This window comes from Ursus americanus, chromosome 27 (genome assembly GCF_024610735.1).
Source record: "Ursus americanus isolate L20-20 chromosome 27, mUrsAme1.1.p, whole genome shotgun sequence".
NCBI lineage: Eukaryota > Metazoa > Chordata > Mammalia > Carnivora > Ursidae > Ursus > Ursus americanus.
The window spans coordinates 29,986,027-30,009,736 of record NC_142153.1 but is presented as its reverse complement, the minus strand read 5'-3'; the positions used below and the strand labels follow the sequence as shown (position 1 = coordinate 30,009,736).

The following is a 23,710-nucleotide window of genomic DNA, read 5'->3' as shown; positions in this document are numbered from 1 at the left end:
AGTACACTTGTTTATTTTTGCTTTTCTCTTGGTGTCCAATCCAAAAAAATCATTGACAAGACAGTGTCCAGGAGATTTCCCAATATGTTTTCTTCTAAGAGTTTTTTGTTTTCAGGTCATTAATCCACTTTGAGTTGATTTCGTGTATGGTGTAAGAGAGGGGTCCGGATTCATTCTTCCGCATGTGGCTGTCCTGTTTTCCCAGCACCATTGACCAAGACTCTAACTGCCTCCATTACGTGTTCTGGCCTTCTTTTCCTCCAGTTAATTGACCATATACATATGGGTTTATTTCTAGGTCCCCTATTCTGTTCCATTGGTCTATGTCTGTTTTTATGCCAATACTATTCTGTTTTGATTACTATAGCTTTGCAATAGGGTTTTTAATATGTTTTTTATTATATTATGTTAGTCACCATACAGTACATCCCTAGTTTTTGATGTAAAGTTTGATGATTCATTAGTTGCGTATAACACCCAGTGCACCATGCAATACATGCCCTCCTTACTACCCATCACCAGTCTATCCCATTCCCCCACCCCCCTCCCCTCTGAAGCCCTCAGTTTTTTTCTCATAGTCCATAGTCTCTCATGTTTCATTCCCCCTTCTGATTACCCCCTTTCTTTATCCCTTTCTTCCCCTACCGATCTTCCTAGTTCTTATGTTCCATAGATGAGGGAAACCATATGATAATTGTCTTTCTCTGCTTAACTTATTTCACTTAGATTATCTCCTCCAGTGCCATCCGTGTTGCAGCAAATGTTGAGAACTCATTCTTTCTGATGGCTGAGTAATATTCCATTGTATATATGGACCACAGCTTCTTAATCCAGTCATCTGTTGGAGGGCATCTCAGCTCCTTCCACGATTTAGCTATTATGGACAAAGCTGCTATGAACATTGGGGTGCATATGGCCCTTCTCTTCACTACATCTGTATCTTTGGGGTAAATAGGTTTTGAATCAGGGTGCATGCACACTTCCAGCTTTGTTCTTCTTTCTCAATTTTACTTTGGCTATTTGGAGTCTTTTGTAGTTCCATACAAATTTTATAATTGTTCTATTTCTGTAAAGAATGACATTAGAATTTTTATAGGGCTTGCATAGCATCTGTGCATTGCTGTGGGTAGTATGGAATTCTAACAATATTAATTCTTACAATCCTTGAGCCCAGCATATCTATCTTTCCATTTAGTTATGTCTTCAATTTCTTTCAACAATGCCATGTCATAATCGTCAATGTCAGAGCTTTTATCTTCTTAGTTAAATGTATTCCTGGTTATTTCATTGTTATTGATGCAATTGTAAATGGGGTTGTTTTCCTTTTTTTTTTTTTTTTGAGAATGCAATGCTTTAAAAGCATTTTAAACAACCTTGCTATAATGTACCATAAAGCAAATATCAAAGAAAATGTTTTTATCAATATGTTCTCTGAGTGTGGATAAATTAACTCAGAAATCACAAAGGTAATTTAAAAAAACATAATAATGGAAATTTAAAAAATATACTTATTAAAACTTACAGTCAAGAATAAATCATTCTTTGAAATTGGATTATACTTACACGTGAAGGCTAATTTTAAAAAAGTGTGTAATGCAGCTAAAGCAGTAATTCCAGAGATGTTTATAGCTTTATATGTTATAATTAGAAAAAAAGAGGGGGTCAAGATTATTGGCTCTATAACATAAGCAAATTAGAAATAGAATAACAGAACAACCCAAAAGTCAATAGAAGGGAGAAAATAAAAATGATAGGGTGGAAATTAATAAAGTGAGAAACATTAATACCATAGAGACAGAATACAAAAAGGATTTGGCAAAGATTAAAAACATGAAAATCCCTGGCAAAATTGATTGATGGAAAATAGAGGGGAGTGGGAGGCAGGAGGGGAAATGAGGGAGGGAGGGAGAGAGAAGGGATAGTATATAAGTAATCTTAGACATTGTGGTAGCAGAATAATGGTCTCCCAAAGTGTCCACGTCCTAGTCCCCAGAACCAGTGACTGTGACCTCACATGGCAAAAAGGACCTTGCAGATACGATTAAGGCAAGGACCTTGAGATGGAGACGTCCTTGATTATTCAAATGGCCCAGTATATTCCCAAGCGTCCTTGATATGGGCTGAGGGAGGAGTGTTCAGCGTTAGGTGGTATGAGGAGGAGCCTGCTCACTGTTGTTGGCTTTAAAGATGGGATAGACTGGTGATGGGTAGTAAGGAGGGCATGTATTGCATGGTGCACTGGGTGTTATACACAATTAATGAATCATCGAACTTTACATCGGAAACCGAGGATGTACTGTATGGTGACTAACATAATATAATAAAAAATCATTAAAAAAAATAAAGATGGAAGACGGGGCATCAAGTCAAGCAATGGGGATGATTTCTAAACCTGCACAATGCAGGGACCAAATTTCCCCTTGAAGCCTCTGGAAAGGAGCACAGCCCTGCGCACATCTTGACTTTGTCTTTGTGAGAGTTGTGTCACCCTCTGACCTTCAGAAGCCTAGATAATAAATCTGTTGTTTCCAGACTACGTTTGTGGTGCTTTGATACGGGAGCAACAGAAGAGCAATCCAGGCACGGAGAGTGGGACCATAGCATCCTATCCTAAGTAGCTCTACGCTGATAAATCCGAAATCTTAGAATCCCTGGATAAATTCCTAGAAAAATCTAACGTACCAATACTGACCGGAGAAAGCTTACGAGACCCGAAAAGTTCAAAAACCACTATAAAAATTAAGTAAAAATTACCCAGCAAGAAAATAGAAGCTCCAGTTGGTTTTGTGGACTTGCTCTACCAGATATTCAAGGAAGAGAGAATTCAAATTTTATTTTATTTTAAATATCTATTTATTTTGGAGAGAGCGTGTGCACACAGAGGGGCGGAGGGAGAGAGAGAAGAGAAGCAGACTCCCTGCCGAGCACGGAGCCTGATATCAGGACCTGAGCCAAAACCAAGAGGTTGATGGTTCATTGACTGAGCCACCCAGGCACACTTCGAATTTTAAACAAACTCTCCCAAGGAGCAGAGAACGTCCCCATTTTGATGAGATTCGTTTAGACTTGATAAGGACAGTATGAGAAAGGAAATGGCAATCTCACTCATGAACTTAGGGAAAAAAAATCCTTCAAAAAATTAGGCAATTGAATCAGCAGTCCTTTAAAAGGATCATACATCCCAGCAAGCCAAAATTGTTTAAAGTTAGAAAAATCTATTACTATTGAATCCCCACTGGAGAAACTATATGTTCATTCATTAACTGCAGGAAAGAGAGTTCATTAAATTCAAACCCCACTAATAATAAAACCTCCCAGCATGTGGGAATGAAAGTGAACTTCCTTAATCTGATAAAGGGCATTTCCACGTGTATCAGGTGGGCGATTAATCACAGCCGGTAGAAGTTTAAGTTGATCCAACTATTTGCAAAGAATTGGTGTCAGCCAGGGACATGGAAGACGTGTATACGCTGTGACCTAACATCTCCAGTCCTGGATGTCCATCCTAGGGGGCAAGAAAGGGGTTCCCAGGGAGACATGCTCGTGAAGATTCGTGGAAGTGTGGCTCATAACAGCACCAGCTTGAGTGTCCAGAGTGCCCATCACCTGGAGAATGTACTAGTCATCTCTGGTGTATTCAATAGTTCATTCTTTGAGAGCACTGAGAACGAGTGAACTTCATGTTGAACGTAAAAACATCTCAGAAAAATAGAGTAGGACACTATTTATATCCAGGACCAAGAACATGGAAGTGGAAAAAGACATATGAGAGAGAAACAGATTGAGAGAGGGCAGGAAGTGTTGGTGATGAAAGAAATAAACTAGAGCAATGGAATGACAACCACAAAATCGAGGCTCTTCCAGTTACCCCCAGGGATGGAAGGAGACACAAATGGGGACGTTGATATATTCTAATTACACCCTGTTTCTTTTTTTTTTTATTTTTTATTTTTTTAATAATGATTTTTTATTATATTATGTTAGTCACCATACAGTACATCCCCGGTTTCCGATGTAAAGTTCGATGATTCATTAGTTGTGTATAACACCCAGTGCACCATGCAATACGTGCCCTCCTTACTACCCATCACCGGTCTATCCCATTCCCCCACCCCCCTCCCCTCTGTAGCCCTCAGTTTGTTTCTCAGAGTCCATAATCTCTCATGTTTCATTCCCCCTTCTGATTACCCCCCCTTTCTTTATCCCTTTCTTCCCCTACTGATCATTCTAGTTCTTATGTTCCATAGATGAGAGAAATCATATGATAGTTGTCTTTCTCTGCTTGACTTATTTCACTAAGCATTATCTCCTCCAGTGCCGTCCATGTTGTAGCAAATGTTGAGAACTCGTTCTTTCTGATAGCTGAGTAATATTCCATTGTATATATGGACCACAACTTCTTAATCCAGTCATCTGTTGCAGAGCATCTCGGCTCCTTCCACGATTTAGCTATTGTGGACATTGCTGCTATGAACATTGGTACACCCTGTTTCTTAAACCGAGTGGTAGGTAAGTGGGTATTGGTTATATTGTTCTTCCTATCTGTACGTGTGCTATGCGTGTTGCTGGGTGTGTGGAATATATCATTAATTCTCATGATATGCTGCCGCAAGATGGGACGGGACACTGGGTTGTGGGTTCGGCGGAGTCACCTATGGGGTGCCTCATATGGAATGAATGACAACCCGAATAGAAAGAACTCTCTGTAATAAACTCTTAGAGTGGTCCATACCTGTGGACTGCGTGGGAACTTTGAGGTATCGCAGCCAGCTCGCAGACCCGAGGAGCTAGATACTGTTTGCAGTCGTCCGACTAGTTGAAGCATGACTAAAGTGGACACACACATCTCTGTACTTTCAGCCCAAAGCACATTTTATTATCACAGGACGTTACTTCCTATGAATACTATCTAATTGGCCTATTACTTCAATTCATAATGTCTGTTTTCAGAAGAGGGAATGTTTAGGGGATTTTAGAAAATGGTAGCAGTTTACCCCTCAGATTACTTGGTTAACATTACTGATCTCCCACAGCACAGTCCTCCTGTCTAAGTCTTATTTGGGAAGGAAATGAGAAGAGATTAAAACACCATTATTGTGAACATACACTGAGTAATAGCCTTTCTACAGATGCTTCAAATCTTGGCTGGATGTAACCCAGCAGGGCCAACTTCTTAGAGCTAGAAAGGGCGGGGCTCTTTGTTTTCCTGGTAGTCTGCTTGTTAAACAACACAGAAATAATTTGAGGCGGGGGCCACCTGGGTGGCTCATGCCTTCAGCTCAGGTCATGATCCCAGAGTCCTGGGATGGAGCCCCGCATCCAGCTCCCTGCTCAGTGGGGAGCCTGCTTCTCCCTCTCCCTCTGTGTCAGGAATTGGGAGCAGATAAAGGGACATTTTGTATTCTCTCACAAAGGTGTGACAAAACCCTGTTGAAGAGGGTGGAGAGGCAGACAGGGCAGTGGGGAATTAGAACACGTGAGCATCCTGGGGTGGGTTGAACTCTCCCTGGAAGGGTCCCGGGGAATGGACGTGGAGCCCCACGCGCCCTCTCTGAGTGTCTGCCAGTTTGCGTGGGGGTCTGCGGGGGTCAGGAGGCTTGGCCTGTTTGGGCACTGAGAGAAAGCTGCACTGGGAGGCTGAAGTCTGGGGGAGAAAGTTGCCAGAGACGGGGCTGAGCAGGAGCAGGGACACCCTGTTCCCGATAAGAGCTGAGGACGGCATGTCCTTCTGTGTGCGGATAGGAAGGGGCCAGAGGGAGGTCACCGCCCAGCCTCAGGATTTAGATAAGATGGAAGGAGAGGGAAGGTGTGGATGGTCAGCCCCACGGGGTTGCTTGAGGCTGGAATCCTCGTGGAGGGAGCGTCAGTGAAGCTGACAACCCCAGACGTGCTCCGTGTCGGTGGCTGGTGCGGCTCCCAGCTACCCGAGCGAGCTAGAAGCTGCAGCTGGCTAATGGATCCGATTGCTGCAGCCCTCCTGGTCTCGGCCTCTGCTGCTCAGCAGCCTTGGGCTCCCAAATTCCCAGAGCCCGCGGGGTGCCTCCTGTCCACTCCACCACCTGGGCTTCTCCTAATGGTCCTCAGACGACAGCGGGAGTGAGAGCAAGTGCCGTTGTTCTCCGACACGTGGCTGGGGCTCGACATGCCCTACTTCTCACTAACGGAGAGCTTCAGGCCAGGGGGACAGTTTTGGGGTGCAGGTGCTCTTCGAGTCATGGCCTGCTCCAGCTATGTGTCTTGCTAGGCATGGATGACGCCTATGCTTGTCAGCACTGAGAACTGCAGCTTGTCGTGGGCAGAACCAGGGCTCTCGGAACAGAAAAGAAACTTCTAGATCATCCATAGGAGTCTTCTTTCTTTGTCCCTTCTTTAACATTCTTTGCCAGCTCCAGTTCTTCAAGCTTGGGACTATTCAACCAGAGGCTTGGTCTGGAGGAGAAGAGGGTGGGGGAGGAGATGGAGGAGGGAGTTGGGGGAGAGTGGGGGAGGGGTGAGGAAGGGGTAGAGGGGAGGGGATGGGGAGAAGGTGGGGGAGGGAGGAGAGTTTGTGGTCTGTGCCCATGTGAGGAGGGGTGTAGCCCTTCCGATGGCCCTCAGAACCCCAAGTCCCAGCCTGCTGGCCCCAAGGAGCCAGGAGCACCCGTGCCCCTCCCCCAACTTGTGCTGCAGGAGTTTGGTTGTGGAGCTGCTTGCTCTCCTCAGAGCTCTCCCCCTCAGCCTCTCTTCCACTGGTCATGGAGAAAAGCAAGAAAACAGCTTAGTCCTTGTTGCAAGTGCTCTGGGAACAAACAAGTCCCTGTTTCCCGCCTGGAACAATGCTTCCTTCTCCTGACCAGATTCCAGCACCCTTCTGAAACAGAGGGGCAGTGTTAACCCCCTGATCTTCACCAGGCCCCTCCACCCTCCACTCCGGTTCTTCTGTCTTCTTTTCCTCCCCTCCCCACAGCGGTCATCCACGCGGCCTGCCATCCCTCCAAGGGGACATGGGTGGGCGGGTGGGAGGTGCACATGTTTGAAGGGAGCAGTGACAGGGGCACACGGAGAGAACGCAGCCCCCGCGCTTACGGCGCCCACATGATTCCCCTCTTCCTGCCTTCCTGCCCATCATCTTCCGCTGACCAACACGCATTCCAGCTCAGCGGATGGGATCCTGGGCTGAGTTAACACATCCATAGATCTGCAGACACTCTGCCCTGATCCTTTGTGTCCTGCTGTCCCCCTGGGGCATTTAGCAGCTGGAGGCCAGGGAGGCTTGACATCCTGGAATTCACCAATCATGGCCTGGTCCTGCAGGCCAACTTTGTCCACACCCCATACCACCGACCAGGGTTCCACTGGGCCGCCATAGGTGGGAAGCTCTTTATAACCGTCTGACCCTGAAACCCAATTCCAACATGTGTGCACGTAAACAGTAGTTCCCAGGAGTACAGCCCTGAGAACCAGGAGAGGATGGCCAGCCTGGGGGGAAGCCCGACCAGAGGCGGCTCACCTGTGGTTTCAGGAATAGTTGTGGCATCACCGCGCAGGGCACTCATGCTTTCCATGATTCATTCCTAGCAGCTTTGTTGAGATAAAACTGACGCACAAGAAACTGTGTGTAATTGAAGTCACAATTCAGTGAGTTCGGACGACTGCGTACACGTGTGAAACCATCACCATGGTTCAGAAAGTGAGCACACCCACCGTCCTCCATTTAGGACCACCTACCCCATCAGAAGCCCGTCCTGACGGACTCTTGAATGGCATCTGTGTTAACCTAGTTGCTTTTGTTTTTTTTGAGAACTTCATAAAGGCACAAAATGATCAGCTGATTGGCAATGAGGCTATACCAGGAAGTGAACTGTGTGCTGTTTGCTACGTGCTCTGCCCCAGTGTGTGTCTTTGACTCTGTCCTCAGGGATAGGGGATGGGGAAGAGGTAGAGGGGAGGGGAGGGAGAGAGGGTGGACATGCCTCATCAGGAGGGGCTGCCCAGAGCCATCGGCAGCCCCTTCTGATGAGCCTGGTCCCTCCCCTGGTGGCCCACGTGGGCTGGACATTCCCCTAGGAGGTCCTGTGTAGGCATGGTGAGCAAGCTGTGTGGGGGATGGGCACCCAAACACAATGGGGACCATCTCTGAGACAAGGATGGCACAGGAGGAGAGGGGCTTATGGAAAACCTGCTGGAGGGGATGGAATGAGATGGGGCTGTGGGCAGGACAGATCGTGAGACAGATAGGCCATCAGTGTAGTATTCCATGCTAACTGAACACGGGATGTGTGTCTGGCCCGGTATTTGGTGTTGGGAGCCCAGAGGGAGCTGGAGGACCCCATGGCTCAGAGCCCACAGTGAAAGATCCAGACACAGGAGAACACGGGGGGCTGAGACTTCAAAGTGGTCTCAACACTTTGAGGCCCGGGGCATCAGAGGGAGCTTTCTTTAACCCAGCACTGTGTCCTCTGAGCTGCTGTCCATCTGGGACCTCCCTGGAGCCATGTCTGCCACCCCAGGCTTCACTGTGGCCCTTGACTAGGTGGCACTGGCTGGGATCCCCCTTGTTGACTACTCTCCCATCACACCGTGTAGACTGTCATTTGACCACTGACAGAACCTTTAGCAAACACTCACTTGTGGCTCTGGGTAGAGTGCTGGGCAGGTGCACGCCCACGGCCACATTCAGTCTTCACCCCCGAGGGTCTCTTGAGCTGGGGGTTGTGGCTAAGTCCGTCTATGTAGGAGAACACGGAGGCTCAGTGAAGTGTCATAACATGTCCGAGGTTGCCCAGCTAGGAGGTAGTAGAGACCCGGCCCTGGGGATCTGGTTCCAAAAGCCTGTTCTGCCCTTCCACCCAGAACAGTACCCACCAACCTCAGTTGAGTTCCCACGCCTAGGAGCCAGTGCTCTAGATCTTCAGCAGCTCATCTCTATTCTAGTGACACAATTCTGTGAGTAGGTCTATAGGTAGGGTCAGCCAGGGAAGTGGAGCCACTAGGAGGCAGATTTTAAGAGGTTCATTGCAGGGGCTTGGCTGGCGGGATGTCGGTGATGGCTGGGAGTCAGAAATCCCTAGGGAGGGCTGTGGCGCTCTCAGGCAGGAGCTGAACCTCTAAGTCTGCACAGGTGTCTCTTGGGTTCTCTGTCTCTGGAGGACCCTGGCCGATACACCTGTTTCTGCTGTTCAACATCCTCATTAACGCTTGCTATGGTCAGTCTGATTGCAGCCATTCTTGTGTGCATGTGACGGGATCTTGTTGCGGTTTTCATTTGGGTTTTCCTGAACATTACACTGTTGAGCACCCTTTCCTGATCTAATTGGCCATCAGTAAATCTTTTGTTGATTTGTAGGAATTCTTTCTTGCCAAGTCCTTTAGTTTGTGTATTGCAAATCTTTACTCCCCAGTCTGTCCCTTGCTTTTCATTTTCTTAATGGTCATGAGATAAGCAGAAATGGCACATTTTTATGGAGTCCAAGTCAATCCTTTTAAATCCTTAGTGCATTTTGTGTCCTACCCCAAGATTGATATTTTCTACGTTTCTCCCCCAGAAATGTTATTGTTTAAGGCTGTGATCCATCTCAAATTTCTCAATTCCATTTTTAATTCTAATAATTTATTTGTAGATTATTTTGGATTTTCTATGCATACAATCCTATTATCTGTGAATAGTCATATTCCCCTCCTCCCAATCCTCATACTTTTTGTTTTTCTTGCCTTATAACACAGGGTAGATTCTTCAATACAATTTGAATAGAATAGTGATGTTTGAAGATTCTAACACACCTTCCTCAATATCTGGTAGCAACGGTAGACAAAACTTTGGTAACAAATATGACCAAACTGACATATATGGAACATTACATAATACGTGCAGAATACATTCTTTTCAAGTGCTCATAGAACATTTCCCAAAATACATGATATGTTGGGCCATGAAGCAAGTCTATTTTAAAATTTTAAAAACCTAAAATTATATAGATTATATTCTTAGACCACAGGGGAATTGAGCCATAGTCATAATGAAAAGAAAACCAGAAAGTCTTTCAATGTTTAAAAATTAAACCTGACTTTTCTACATCTCCTAAGGGTCAGAGAAGGAATCACAATGGAAATTCTCAACTTTTCCCGCATCAGGGCTCACAGACAATGGTACTCTATCTGTGAACCATAAGCTAGACAGGAGTTGAGCCTCAAATCAGAGTTCTGCCTGCCCCAGCCACACCCGGCAGCCTTGGCCTGTGGTCCCCCCACCCCACCCCCACTGCCCTTCCTGGTGGCCCTGAGCTAGGGGTGTCAACATTGCCATATGGGAATGGGAAGCTCCAGTCTGTACTTCTAGTTATGATGGTGCTACTGTATTGTCCTCATAGGCCCCCAAACACAATTTCTGAGTGAAATATGATGCAAAAAATGAGTCATTTCACTTTGTGATTTTCCTTAAGTTTTGAAAATAAGCTTGTGAGCCATCTATTAGAAATGTTATTTCAATCTGTTTTCATTCTTTCATTCCTCTGGGAGAACAAATACACCCAAATGATTATTATGACTTGCTGAGCACCCGCTCTTGCCGGACATCACACGGGCTCTTCGTAGAGTTCTCCCTTTTAAACTTCTAAGCTGTGATGTAGATATTATTAGTCACATTTTTATATGGTTAGAGACTGCGTAAGTCAGAGAATTTAATCAGGGTCAGAAACCAAAGTAGGATCCCCAAATGGACTCCAAATCCCTTGTGTATTCTACACACGGTACCATTTTTCTCTTATCTCAGGTCTTCGCGATCCGGAAACGTAACAAGTGTGTGGCAAACTAGAACTAACTCAGCTGGCCTTTTTACCTCTGTCCACCATGGCCATTGAAATAATTATCTGGGTGGAAGACCTTTGAGTAAGGTACTCAAATAACCCTAGGAATAGAGATGTTGTAATATTTTTCTGATATTAATGTCACTGGAAGGAAGTATGCTTTGTCATTGATTCAGCCCCCAGTATCTTCACAGCAGGCAGGACAGGTCTGAAATCATATTTCAACATAGCTCATTTTCAACATAGCTCTGATCCACAGAATGAGCAAATGCTAATGATAAGTATTGCTAAAATATTCCCTTATCTATTGTTATTTACTTCCCAACCCCTGTAGTCTTTACATGTTATAACTATGATTTACATCAGTCAGAATTTGCAGGGAAAGAACTTATACAGAGCATCTGAGCTTTAGGGGTACTTAATGTTTAAATTAACCGTGACAATTGTTTTATTCTAGAAGCCCAGTGAATGGGACCAGAGATTTCTAAGATGTCTGGCAGTTTTAAAATTCTGACTTTAAATAACTTCTATGATTCAGAGATTTGGACAGGAGAAGGGGAGGAGTCCAGCGTCTGTGAACACCTCTGTTACCTGTAACCAGTAACATCCTGTAGGTGTCATTGTGGTTTCTTCATATTCTTGTTAAAGATACTTTTGTCCCAAGTTCCCCCCTTCGGTAGTAATTATAACAATAATCCATTCTTTTTTTTTTTTTTAAGATTTTATTTATTTATTTGACAGAGAGGGAGACAGGCAGCAAGAGGGGGAACACAGCAGGGGGAGTGGGAGAGGAAGAAGCAGGTTCCCAGCGGAGCAGGGAGCCCCATGCAGGGCTCCATCCCAGGACTCTGGGATCACGCCCTGAGCCCAAGGCAGACGCTTAACGACTGAGTCACCCAGGCGCCCCTAATCCATTTTCTTTTTAAATTATAAAATAAATGCTGCTGGTTAACAACAGCACAGAGGGCGACTTTCTTGTCCATGCTCGACCCTCAGGTGCAGACCCAAGCATATGCCTGTATCTTCAACCACAATAGACTTTAGTGTAAGGATGCTTTGAGAGCCTAAGAAGCACTGAGCCATTCCAAGGGTGAAACCAGAAGGTGAAGGTCTTCCCTCTTAGAGCACTACTTTTAGGTTCTTAAAAGTGCCTGGGAAATGTGTGAAATCCTTGCATATCCTAACGCCCAAGTCTTGGCGGGTCTGAGAGCTGCTGACCTTCTGCAAAGCCAGGACCGCCCCTGCTGGCAGGACTAGCTCCCGAAGGGAAGGGGCCGAAGGGAAGGGGCCATGCTCTGGGGGTGGTCTGCAGCCCCAGGGGTCCGCGGGGAAGGGCGGGTATCGGGGCGGGGGTCCTGCCCACAGACCCCACCCACGCGTGCACAGCCCGAGAATTACAGGAAGGGCCAGGAGTCTTGGGGGGGGGGGGTCCTGCCCACGCGTGCAAGCCCGAGTGTCCGCGGGTAAGGGCGCGTGTCTGGGCGGGTCTTGCCTATCGACACCACCCACCTGTACACAGCCCCAAGGTCCGCGGGAAGGGCCCGATGTCGCGGGGGGAAGAAGGGGGTCCATCCTATGACTCCCCCACCCCCGCGTGGACAGCCCGAGGGTCAGCAGGAATGGCCAGGAGTCTGGGGGGGGTCCTGCCCACGACCCCGCCCACGCGTGCAAACCAGAGGGTCCGCGGAGGAGGGCCGGGTGTCTGGAGCGCTCTGCCCCCAACCCCCCGCCCACGCGTGCGCAGCCAGGCGGGGCGTTGGGCTTAGGAGGGGCCGCGGTCGGCCACGTGGCCCCGCAGGAATGCGCGGGCGTGAGGGTGGAGCGCGGCCGAGGACGGGCAGGTACGGAATCCAATGGGCTCCTGGAACTGTCGGATGTGGCCAGTCAGGGCGTGGGGGTGGAGCTGCCTCCCTGTGGGCGGGGCCGGGGCACATCCCCGGGCGGCTGAAGCGGGGCAGGGTGAGGGGCGCTCTGAGGGACGGCGGGTGGGATTCCCGGCTGGGTGAGTGCGGGCTGGCGGGCCGGGGTTCTTGAGGGGTGAGTTCGGGTCGGGAGGTGGGGATCTCGGAGGGACGGTGCGGGCCCAGGGGGAGGAGCGGGGGGTACGGGTGGGGGCATGAGCGTCGGCTGGAGGGAGTCAGGGGTCTTGGGGGGGAGGCGGGGGTTGCAGTGGGGAGGGTGCGGGCCCGGGGGGGGGGAGGCGGGGGTCCTTGAAGGGCGCGTCCAGCGGGTTAATCGCGGGGCCTCGAACGAGTTTTTTTTTCTTTTTCCTTTGAAAGTCTCTCTTTTGCCAAATGCTCCCAAACTCGCTAAAGCCCGCCGATCTGTGAATTCTGGGCTGCCCGCTGCACGAGGTTTGCGGGTCGGGCGCAGACAGCTCGGGTGTCCCTTGTTTCCCAGGAACAGTGAAGGTAACGGACCCAGCGCAGCCCCCAGCTTTACTGTGGTGACCCTGTGCTTTCAGCCCAGCAGACAGTGCAGGTAATGGGTGTCCTCCTAGCTCCTCTGAGCACAGACAGCGCAGGTGACGGCCTGCGTGCAGTCCCCAGGCTTCAGAAGTGTGTCCCCTGCGCCCTTGGGCACAGATACTTCGGATAAAGGACCACAGGTAGCCTCCCAACTTCAGTGGGGTGCCCCCTGTCCCCTGGCACAGACAATGCAGGTAATGGGCCCTCGAGCAGCACCCCAACTTCAGGGTGGCCCCTATCCTGCGTACAGACAGTGCAGTTAACAGATCATGAGCAGCACCCCCAAGTTCAGCAGGTGTACCCCTTCCAGCTACGCACAGGTGTGGCAGTAACAAGCCCACGAGCAGCACCCCCCAACTTCAGCATTGTGCCCCGTGTCCCCTGGGATGGTGGTAATGGGCTGTCAGGATCCTGCAGGAAAGTCCTCCAGGTGGGGGCTTGGAGGCTGGAGTAAACCAGACCCCACTCAAGTTCCATGAGAAATGAGGAGTTGAGGTGTTTATTTGGAAGAGTAATTTCCCTTTTTCTATAAAGACAAAGTCATTGGTCTACTTTAGGATGAAGGGAATTGCTACTTAAGGGATAAGTGTGTTTCCTCTTCTCCCAGAAACTGAAGCAGGTGTGCAGGCCGCAGGTGCCTACTTATTCCCACCTGACGACACTTCTCTGTGAGACCCTGAGTTTTGAACATAAACACTTGAGTAAATGATTCAGCTTGTCACAGGGCATCAACGTTCAGAAGAAACAGCAGATATATTTGATGTAATGTACTATTCATGTCGGTGACTCACTTTTGCTAGAGGTAAAACTTCTCATTAACTCAAACCTCATGGGCTTCTGTCGTTTCTCTAGTTGAGCCACAAAGTGAGACTTAAGTAGCTCTCAGTATTCCGGATTTGGTGCAAGAGTTACTTAGTTTCCCTGCAGGTAGAGCATTGCAAGGGATAACATTTTCTCTGTTCACTTATTGCTTACAAGTGTATTCTGAACATCTGTTTCCTAGGAAATCTCTTTTGTTAGAAAGGGAAGATGAGACTTACTGTTTGTGTGTTCTTAAAATATAATTTGCTACTTAATCTAACGGCATTTATTTGATTGGCCCGAGGATAGGATTTAGTGGCCAACATCTAGGATTAGGTGTATTGTGTCTTTTTGTCGTCAGATACAGACTTTGATGATGTCTTGTCATTTGTCTAAGATGCTGTTTCCTAATTGATCATTCTTTCCACCGAAAGAGTTACAATGAGGGTAGATAAAAATTCAAAATTATTCAGGATAGCCTTTTACCTTTTAAAAGTTGAGCTTGACTTTCTAATTTTACTGTATATATCATCTAGATATTCTGAAGTGCCATATTTTCTCTGTAGTTTCTTTTGTGATGGAGTCAGAAGGAGAGTCTTCAGGAATTCCTTTGGATAGAGGCATGCTGGTGGCTTCAAGGGGCTTGGCCTCAGGAGCCCTGGCCTGACTTCTGGAACTGCTTGCCTGATGCGGGGTGAATCAGGTTATCCCACAGAGTTTCTGTTTCCTACTTATGAAATTGCTGGAAGGTAATATCTATGTCTTTTTATACAGAAACTGTTCTGCCTGATGAAGAGCAACTAAAAATGAGGTGATTTGGGCTGTCTTATTCTATAAATAATAGTTTTAAAATCCCCTGTCGTATATTTTATTGCACAAAGAGTCCTCGGAGGGCTGCAATGAAAGATTGAGATCTCAGAGCACGTTCATGTTGATGGATACGTTGCTTACAGTTTGCCAGGTAGGAAGGTAAGTGGAGAGAAATACGACAGAAGGGGAAAGAAGCTGTGAAACATTCATTAGGTAGGTAGCCTTCTACCTTTCTCAGGAAAGCCTTGGGCCAGTGTACTTTTGGAAGAAGAGGGGGAATCCTGTGGCTTTGCAGCAGATAGGGGAGTTCCAGATCTGGGTAAAGCTGACAGGGGTCCCAGAGGAGAGCGGAGTGCATTCTGCAGCAGGGTATGGGCAGGGCGGGCTCCAGGGGTGGCTGGGAGTCTCCCGTGTGACAGTTGTGACAGGTGAGGGCTGCGAGCAGGTTCCCGGCTGAGGACAGGAGAGGCACAGGTGGAGAGCTGGCCGAGCACCTCCTTCTGGGCCACCAGCCTCACCCAACACACACAACCTTATAGTCTGTCCCTGTCACTCCAATTCAGACTGTCAGAGTTGCCAGGGCGAGGCGTTTGTTGGTGCTTCTTTCTTTGCATGTGTGTGAAGTTTCAAAACTTTGATTATGGGAATGACAGGTCATCGGAATGTCTGTTACTCTTTTATTTTCTGCCCTTCTTTAAGTCACTGCAGTGAATCGTACCTGCTAGTGGAAGGGGCTCTCTGTGGGTTATTTCCTATTTTAATTAAACAATGGGAAAACGACCTTTTGAAATATTAAAAAAAAAATCCTTTGTGAGTGTTCATGTTTTTCTCTTCCAGGAACCAACTTCCAGTATCAGAAATTATTTTTTAAAGTGAAACACAGCCTCAGAGCTGTTACAGGGCATGTGCCCTCTGTGAGGGGGACACATGGAGAAGGAGTGTAGGTTGTTTAGGAGCTCGGGGAGTGGCTCAGTGTGCTCCCACAGGAGATCGAGCCCCCCTGTTAGCCTTCCCTGGTGGGGGGCTGCTTACCTGGTGGCTTATCCTGGGTTCTGGAAGCTTGAGTCACTTACGACTTGAACTGGGGAGTTTATGAAGAAAACAGAAAGAAGGGTGAAGGGTGCCTCTATCCTTTGTCCTCGGACAACTCCATATAGCAAAGGGGCTCTTCACCTGTGAGGCGTGTCGGGATCCCTGAGGGTGTGGGTTTTGCTTCATGGGCTGAGGTGGTGTCTTTGTCCTTATCTGGGCCAGAGCCATGTTGTCTGGCTGTGGAGATCCAGACCCTTACATGTGGACATTATTATTTTTAAGAAAGAAATATGGACATTTGCTTTGAGATAGAAATACCAAATGGAAAACTGCAAAGTCACACATAGACATGATGATCAAACCTGGGGGATCTCTCATTAGTAGGGCCAGTGACGTAGAGGTGCCCGTATGAGAAAGGCCAAGGAATCACATTTGATAGAAGTGTGCTGGGCACACGCAGTGTTTTGTTCTCTTATTTGCCCTGTTCCTCCGAACGGAAAAATGGAGTGGTGACTGGAGCTTGATTTCTGATTTTATGGAATGAGAGACAAGTGAATTGAAAGAGCAGTGTTCATGCTGACGTGGTGCTCAGTGCCCAGTGAGCGAAGGTTGGAAGCTTGGACTCGGGAGCGTTGGTGTTCAGGGAGGAAGTTGTCGGAGTTTCCAGCACATCGAGTCACTTGGCTGGTCTGCCTAATCCGGCCAGGTCCTGCCTTTTTAACAGCAGCTTGAGAGTGGCTTGAAACCCTAGGGCATTGGCTAAGCAGTCTAGATGAGACACCTGTGTGGGCCAGTGTAGACACAACCCAGGGAATTCCAGAGCTAATGATGAGCACGTTTCTGAGGCCGGAGTTTGCTTCTCTGTGAGAAGCGTTGAGCTGGAGTGGAAAGAATTCACTCTGTCTTTTCACTCACCGTGTGAGCAGGTCTGAGCCTGGCAGGGCTGGTCGGATCAGACAGCTGAGAGGTTGTGGGCTGTTGCTTGCTCCCTCCCAAGGACAGGGACTGGGCTCCCTGCCCGGCCAGCCCTCTTGCTGCATAAGCGATAAGAAGGTTGCTTCGTGTTTGGTTCTGGAGCCCGCGGCTCAGCAGGGTGGTGGCAAGCAGCCCACCGGCAGCGCTGGTCATGCCCGGTGTGTCGCCTGCTCCCTGGGGAGGAGCTGCTGCCAGATGTCATCTGCGTGGGTTCCATGCATTCAGCCAGCAGAAGCCCTTCTTCCAGAGCCGCACCCCTGAGAAACCCTCTCTCCACGTTCCTGTGCTGTGTGCAGCAGGTCCTTTTCCTTGGACCTGAACTCTCCGCTCCTGTCGTTAGGTGCCGAGGCCACACAGGACCCAAGTCTCCGTGAAGGCCCAGTTCCGCGTGGGGCAGACGTGCGGGACTGAGGCTGAGCCTGGGCGGCCTGCTGACATGGCTGCAGGCTCCTTCCTGAACACCGGTTTGTGAGGACATCACAGGAACGAGGGACAGGTGCACCGGTCTGCCTGAGCACAGGAGGGTTCCGGACAGCAATCCCAGGTGGTTGGTGCAGGGAGGAGAGATGTCTGTTTCCCAGGACCTTGGCCAGAGGGAGATTTGGACCCTGGGAAGCGTCTCTGCTCAGCTTTCTCGGATGAGCACCTCAGCAAGGGGAGGAGGTGTGTGTGCTCACCTGTCATTGAGGAAGGTGTCTGGTTTCAGGTTTCGTGTGCAGGTGGATTCCTCATGTGGCTCATTTTCCTGATGGTGTTCAGGGTGCAGTAGGTAGACCCCCTTGTCCCGGGCATCCTGGCTGTTCAAGGGTCCTGGGGCACCTCTCCCCCCGGGGCTTTGGACCAGGAAATCGGAGGGAATCAGTGGTGAAACCATCAGTGTAGACCTCCATTTCACCCCTGCTGAGATGGACTGGTGACTGTGATAACTGCTGTGGAAATATGAAGCAGGTGACTGGGCTGGGGTGCTGAAGGGGAGGTGGGGTGGTGCCTGCTATTCACATAGGGACCAGGTAGGACTTCACTAGGAGGGTGATACTTGAGTCAATATCTAAAGAAGGTGAGTGATATCACATCAAGAGCATTCAAAACGGAAGAGAAAGCATGTGCAAAGGCCCTGGAGTAGGGCAGGAGCCTACCAGGTATGTCCAGCAGCAGCAAGAAGGGCCCTGTGGCCACAGGAGACAGTTTAGGACATGATCTCAGAGAGGTGACAGAGGGTGACAGAAAGCCATTGCAGGGCTGTGACCCCATGGGACCCTGTTTCACTGGGCCATCCTGGCTACAGTGTGGAGAACAGATGATACAGGTTTGAGGATGGGCAAGGGAGGTCAGTGATGAAGCTTTTCCAGCAACTCAGGCAAGAGATGAGCTCCACTGTGGACCAGACAGGTGGCCTTGGAAGGTGTGGTTAGTCCTATTCTGGGTACATCTTGAAGATGGAGCTCATGGGATTTGCCCACAGCTTAGATACCGGGGATGGGAGAAAGGAGGAACTGGGGTTACTCCCAGCTGTTGTGGGTTGTCCTGAGCGAGGAGAAGGAGGAGGTTTCTGGGGGTAGGAGGTAGTCCGTGGTCTGCATGCTGAGGAAGGTGCCTTTCCCGGTGGATCTGCTGAGGTTTGTGTCCGGGGGAACATTTCACATCTCCTCCCTCAGCAACGTTCAAGTACAAGTATCCCCCACTTTTGAAAAGTTCATGGTAAGACACGTAGCTTTTTGGAAAGATCTATGTTATTACCCGGCTTCAGTGACAGGAAGAAACCTAAGGAGGGTTTGCCTCTTATGAAAAAAGTCGAAAAGTGAGCATTGCTGTCAGCATCTGTTTTGGGGAGAAGCACGACAGAGTCAGCGTGCACCCCAACCAGCTCCTTCCTGGGAACCGCTCTCCGTGTCCAGCCACCAGCGCTTTGAATTGTGTCCGTGAGCGTCTGCTGTGCTTTATCTCCATTTATGCTGGGCATCCGTTAGGAGTTGTGTCCTGAGGCCTAAGAAAAGCCAAAGAGAAGTAATTTTGGGGTCTGAGCGTGCTCACTGATTTTTCCACATGAACGAATGGTAGTTCCTTCTTTGGTTTGCACCATTTCTGCTGTGAAGGGTTTCATGGGAACACGGTACTTTCAAATAGCAGGGGATCCTGTACCCCATGCTGCAGGGGTAGCTTGAGTCTTGTGCTGCACAGAACATTCCATGACTTACGGACTGTATCCGTGGAATTTTGGATCTCTCACACCGTTCACTCATGTTGCCCAGCCCCACCCCGGCCTCTGGCAACCGCCAGTGTGTTCTTTGCACTTATGAGCTCATTTTTAATCCACTTAAAATGAGATCACATGGAATTTGTCTTCCTCCATTTGTCTTTCTTACCTCAGTTAGCTGTGGATCCATCCACGGTGTTGCAAATAGCAGAACTTCTCTTTCTACGGCAGAATACTATTCCCCTGCGTATGCATTTTACTGTATTTTCTGTTTCCATTCATCCATCGGTGGACACTTAGGTGGTTTACACACTAGCTATTGTGACTAATGCTGCAGTGAACCTGGGGGTGCAGGTGTCCTTTCAAGGTAGTGTTTCTGGTTTTTAGGGTAAATACCCAGAAGTGGGATTGCTGGATCATAGGGTAGTTCTAGTTTTTGTTTTTTGAGGACCCTCCACGCTGTTTTCCAGAGTGGCTGCACCAGCTCACATTCCCACCAGCAGTGTAAGAGGGCTCCCCTTTCTCCACATCCTGGTCAACACCTGTTATCTCTTATCTTTTTGATAGTAGCCTTCTGAACAGGTGTGAGGTGGTACCTCATTGTGGATTTGATTTGCATTCCCTGGATGGTCAGTGATGTTGAGCATCCTTTCATGTACCTTTCGGCCACCTGTATGTTTTCTTTGGAAAGCTGTCTATTCAGGTCCTCTGTCCATTTTTTATTAGATTTTTTGGCTATTGTACAAATTCTTTATATCTTTTGCATATTAACCGTTTATGAGTTACACGATTTATAAATGTTTTCTCCTCCCATTTGGTAGGTTGCCTTTTTATTTTGTTGATGGTTCTTTTGTTGTGTGGAAGCTTTTTAGTTTGAAGTAGTCCTCCTTCGTTTTTGTTTTGTTTTGTTGCTGTAGTTGCCTTTGCTTTTGGTGTCAGATTCAGAACGTCATCACCGACGCTGATGTCCAGGAGCTTACTGTGTTTTCTTCTAGGTGTTTGTGGTTTCAGAGCTGTGTTAACATCTTTAACCCATTTCAAGTTAATTTTTGTGTATGTTGTGATGTAACGGTTCAGTTTCATTCTTTTGTACGGCGTGTATCCGTTCAGTTTTCCCCACACCATGCACTGAAGAGACTGTCCTGTCCGCACTCCTGGTTCCTTGGTTGTGAATTGGGTAGACACGTGTGGGTTTATTTCTGAGCTTTCCCTTCTGTGCATCTGCTTCTATGCTACCACCAGACCGTTCTGATGACCGCGGCTTTGCAACGTAGTGTGATGTCAGGAAGTGTGATGCCTCCAGTTTTGTTCTTTCTCAAAATTGCGTTGGCTATTTGGGGTCTTTGCGGTTCTCTACAAATTTTAGGATTGTTTTATTGTTGTGAGAAACACCATTGGAATTTTAATAGGGATTGGATTGAATCTGTAGATAGCTCTGGGTCAGATGGACATTTTAACAATATTCTTCTAATCCATGAACATGGAATATCTTTTTATTTATTTGTATCTCTTTCAATTTCTTTCATCAGGGTCTTAGAGATTTTTATTGTACAGGTTTTTAACTCCCTTGGTTAAATTATTCCTAGATTTTTTTTTTTTTTGGAATGTGGTTGTAAATGGGATTATTTTCTTAATTTGTCTGATAATTTGTTATTATGTATAGAAATGCAACGGGTTTTTGCATATTGATTTTGTATCCTGTAACTTCACTGAATTAATTTTAGCCATTTTTTGGTGGCATCTTTAGGGTTTTCTATAGGTAGTGTCATGTTGTCTACAAATAGTGACGGTTTTGCTTCTTCCTTACCAATTTAGATGCCTTTTATTTCTTTTCTTGCGTAATTGCTGAGGCTGGGGCTTCCAGTACAATGTTGAATAAAAGTGGTGAGAGGATATTCTTGTCTTGTTCTTAGAGGAGAAGCTTTCAGCTTTTCATTGAGGATGATGTGAGCTGTGGGCTTGTCATGTAGGGCCTTTATTATGTTGAAGGACGTTCTCTCTAGACCCACTTGTTGAGAGTTTTTTTTTGTTTTTTTTTTTTAAGATTTTATTTATTTATTTGACAGAGATAGAGACGGCCAGCGAGAGAGGGAACACAAGCAGGGGGAGTGGGAGAGGAAGAAGCAGGCTCATAGTGGAGGAGCCTGATGTGGGGCTCAATCCCATAACACCGGGATCACGCCCTGAGCTGAAGGCAGACGCTTAACCGCTGTGCCACCCAGGCGCCCCGAGAGTTTTTTTTTTTTTAATCATAGATGGATGTTGAATTTTGTCAGTTGGCTTTTCTGCATTGATTGTAATAATCATTTGATTTTTATTCTTTTTGTTAGTATGGTATCTCATTGACTGACTTGCAGATGTTGAGCCATCCTTGCATCCCTGGAATAAAGCCCACTTGGTCACGGTGTTTGATCCTTTTAACGTCTTGCTTATTTTGGCTTGCCACTCCTTGGTTGAGGATTTTTACATCCTTTGTCAGGGCTGTTGGACTGTAGTTTTCCTTCGTTGTATTGTCTTTGTCTTGTTTTAGTTTTGGGGTAATTTTGGCCTCCAAAAATTCATTTGGAAGTATTTCCCATTCTTTCTTAAAGAGTTTGAGAAGGGCTGGTATTCTGATTTTAACATTTGATACATCTCATCAGTGAGGCCGTCTGGCCTTGGATATTTGTTTCTTGGGAGGTTTTTGATTATTGATTCAATCTCCTTACTAGTAATTGGTCTGTTCACATGTTCTGTTTCTTCATGATTCAGTCTTTGTACGTAGGAATTTTCCATTTCTTCTAGTTTGGACAGTTTGTTGGCTTGTAATTGTTTACGTTAGTTTCTCCTGATCCTTTGTATTTCTGTGGCATCCACTGTAATGGCTCCTCTTCTACTTCTGGTTTTATTTGAGTCCTCTCTCTCTCTCTTTCTTAGTAGGTCTGGTGAAAGGTTTGTCAGTGTTATCTTTTCAAAAAAAACCAGCTCTTCATTTCATTGATGTTTTCTATCATCTTTTTGTCTTTATTTCCCCCACCCTCACCTTTGTTATTTCCTTCCTTCTACTAACTTTGGGCTTATTTGTTCTTCATTTTCTAGTTCCTTGAGATACAAAGTTTTGTTGTTCATTGGAGATTTTTCTTGTTTTTTTATGTAGGTATTTATTGCTACAAACTTCCCTCTTAGAGCTGCTTTTCCTGCATCCCATAGGTTTTGGGAGTGTTATGTTTCCATTTTCATTTGTCTCAAGGTATTTTTTCTGATTTTCTTTTTTTTTTTTTATTTTTTTTTAAGATTTTATTTATTTATTTGACAGAGATAGAGACAGCCAGCGAGAGAGGGAACACAAGCAGGGGGAGTGAGAGAGGAAGAAGCAGGCTCATAGCGGAGGAGCCTGATGTGGGGCTCGATCCCACAACGCCGGGATCACACCCTGAGCCGAAGGCAGACGCTTAACCGCTGTGCCACCCAGGCGCCCCTCTGATTTTCTTTTGATTTCTTCTTTGACTCATTGGTAGTTCAGTAGGATATTGTTTCATCTCGCATGTTTGTGTTTTTTTCTCATTTTCTTGTGATTGATTTCTATTGTATACCATTGTGTTTGGAAGAGGCGCTTGGTATGATTTCAGTCTTCTTAGATTATCAAGACTTGTTTTGTCACCTAACCTGTGCTTTCTCCTGGAGAATGTGCATGTGTACTTGAGAAGAACGTGTCTTCTGCTTTTGAAGTGAATGTTCTGTCCGTGTTAATCCATCTTGTCTGATGTGCCACTTAAGGCCGGTGTTTCCTTACTTTCTGTCTGGACCATCTGTCACACGTACTCTACCTTAAGACTTGGTGAGGTTCAAGGAGAAAATGCTCACCACTTTGGAGGGCTGCAGGCTAAGGAGTCTTTAGTCTCCTAATTATCATCATCTTCATGGTCATGAGCCTCCACTCTTGCCCTGTGGCCTCCTGAGTGCTGCCCTCCATGCGTCTGGCCCTCCTCCCCAGTACTCTGACCACCTCAGCCCCCTGACCAAACACCTCTGTGAATCTCCTCTGAGCCCACGCTGAGGCCCTGCCCTGGACGGGGGCTGCAGGTCCCCATGGCATGTGAGCTGCCTTTCCTTCTGTCCTGGGGCCTTACACCTCTCCATCTTCCTCCGGGAAGCACTCTCTTCTCCCCAGCTCTGGGCTCCTTCTGTCCTCGCAGAGTCTTAGCTGGCTCTATTTCTGCATCCCTGCCACAGGACTGCTGTGTGGGCAGAGTGACTGTGCCATCTGGACACCCTCCTCTTCCTCTTGCCGGGGTCTACAGTGTGGCTGCAGCCAGTGTTGGCTGTGTGGGCAGCCCCAGCACCCCGGGGGTCAAGTCTTGTGGGGGAGGGAGCAGTTGGGGCTAGGCCACCCCACCCCAGGCTGAACTGCTGCCCCCTGGTGTTTGAGGAGAGTGGCTCGCTGTGCCCCGGGGCGATAACTACTTATTCTGGATCTGACTGATGTAATAACACATCTGCCTGGTGCCCCTTCTTCTCTGTGGGAGCACCTTATTGTGCTTCCTGTAAGTAGCACCCTCGCTGTGGGACTGGCAGCACTGGGCCAGCCCCTCCCCATATGGAGGCCTTGCACCCTGGCACAGTGGTTGCCCTGCGGGGGCACAGACTCTGGCCCCGGGGGCCTCCCCAGA

General features: G+C 47.6%; 1 protein-coding gene across 6 annotated transcripts in view; it reads left to right on the top strand.

The window, feature by feature from the left end:
• Positions 1–12,708: 12,708 nt before the first annotated feature.
• The window catches only part of ARHGEF10 (Rho guanine nucleotide exchange factor 10), a 107,157-nt gene continuing 96,155 nt past the window's right edge, over positions 12,709–23,710 (top strand). For 5 of the 6 annotated variants that reach the window (XM_087856480.1, XM_045811201.2, XM_045811200.2 and 2 more), the window contains exon 1: positions 12,710–12,783. The gene's annotated coding sequence lies outside the window, so the exon portion shown is untranslated. Of the gene's footprint in view, positions 12,784–23,710 lie in introns of all 6 variants that reach the window. The other variant, XM_045811196.2, reaches the window with a different exon arrangement.